The following is a 1930-nucleotide window of genomic DNA, read 5'->3' as shown; positions in this document are numbered from 1 at the left end:
CTCTCTCTATATATATATATATATATATATATATATACATACACACACACGCCTGTGTATATATATACATGCGTGCGAGTGTGTGTGTGTGTGTTCACGTGTGCACACACACACATACATTCAAATACATACATACATACATACATACATACATACATACATACATATACAAGTATTTCTATCCACAGATAAAAATACACAACATACTATTTAGCAATGAAACAAAATCTTTCCTTGAATTTCAACTCTTTTTCTTTTTCTTCTCTTTCTAGTTCTCATGTAACATTGTAGTTTATTGTACTTTTGATAAATAGCAAAAACCTGCCGGGAGCTCCCCCACCCTCTCTCAGACACATGTAAGTAAATACAGTTCTCTAAGTTGTCACAGAGGTAAGGTATTGATCGCTGTTGTCACAAATATAGACTCAATATTTGATAACTAAAAAAAAACTTTTAACAAATTTGTTTCTTTTTATTCGTATATGTACATATGTGTGTACATGTATAGATGCATTCACACATGTATATAAATATTCTGGTGCATATGCATATGCACACAGAGGCACACACACACATATACATAATATATATATGCACACACATAAAAAAATCACCTTGTACACTCTGTAGAGTGTCACATGAAAAGCACCCAATACACTCTGTGGAATGGTTGGCACTAGGAAGAGCATCCACCCATAGAAACCATGTCAGAACAGACAGTGGAGCCTAGTGTAGCTTCTGGCTTTACCAGCTCCAGTCAAATCATCCAACCCATGGCAACATGATGGTGCTGCAACTGGTATATGTTTGTTTGTATATATATATATATATATATATATATATATATATTTCCCTCCTCTTTCACTTCACTTTGTCCCTTTCATTATCTTTTTCTCGACCCTCCTTAGTTCTTCTATCTCTCTACCTCTCTCTCCCCACATGACCGGTGTTCGCCCAAGCCTGACCTTTCTTTCTTGGTTCGCCTACTATCCATGCAACATCTATATTCCTCCCTGTGCCTGTCAAAACTTATGTCTCTGCCATAAGGCTTTACTTCCACATATGCCAGTTTAATTTAATTCGTCCTTGGTTGAAAGACACCCGCTGTTAATGTCCTGTTATTTGTATTTGTGTACCATTTCTCCGATTTTTTCTGTCCTTGTTTTCATATACTTTCGCTGCTTTCTTCCAAGGAATCTAGTGCTCTTAGTTGAGTTTTTCCTTGGGGCTGGCCAGATTGGAGCACTCTTGAGTATAACCAGCCGAAATTGCAAAGATAATCTGGAACTTGATCTGTAACTAGTTTTTTTAAGTGCTAACGCACAAAATTCTTGGTTGTTACGCCACTCTGTTGCTTCTACTAAATACTAATAAAATAAATATGTAATATTCTCATGTTTTTTTGAGTTCTATTTTTTTCTGTTTGCATCACCAAACCTATGTGCGTGTATATATATATATGTGTGTTGTGTGTGTGTGTATATATATATATATATATATATATATATATATATATATATATATATATATATATATATATATATATACAAACAAATATATATATACACATACACACACACACACACACACACACACACAACTGTACGCAGTGTGTTCAATCCGTCTTTGTGCTACACAAATGTAATGTCTGCTAAAATTATATTTTGGCAAACAGGATTATTTTCTCCTTCATAATAGTTTCTTTACTTCAGACACAGAGATGAGTGCGGTTGATGTTAGTCAAACACATAAATACTTTTAAAATACTTTAGGTATAAGGAAATAATCCTTTTTAACAACAAACACACATGTATATATGTATGTATATGTACATATACATGTGTGTATGTATGTATGTTTATGTGCATGTATGTATACATGCACACACACACACACAGACACACACACATAAATTATGTATATTCTCTGT

This window comes from Octopus bimaculoides, chromosome 26 (assembly GCF_001194135.2).
Source record: "Octopus bimaculoides isolate UCB-OBI-ISO-001 chromosome 26, ASM119413v2, whole genome shotgun sequence".
NCBI classification, from domain to species: Eukaryota; Metazoa; Mollusca; class Cephalopoda; order Octopoda; family Octopodidae; genus Octopus; species Octopus bimaculoides.
The sequence above is the reverse complement of the archived record's forward strand: the minus strand, read 5'-3'. Positions refer to the sequence as shown.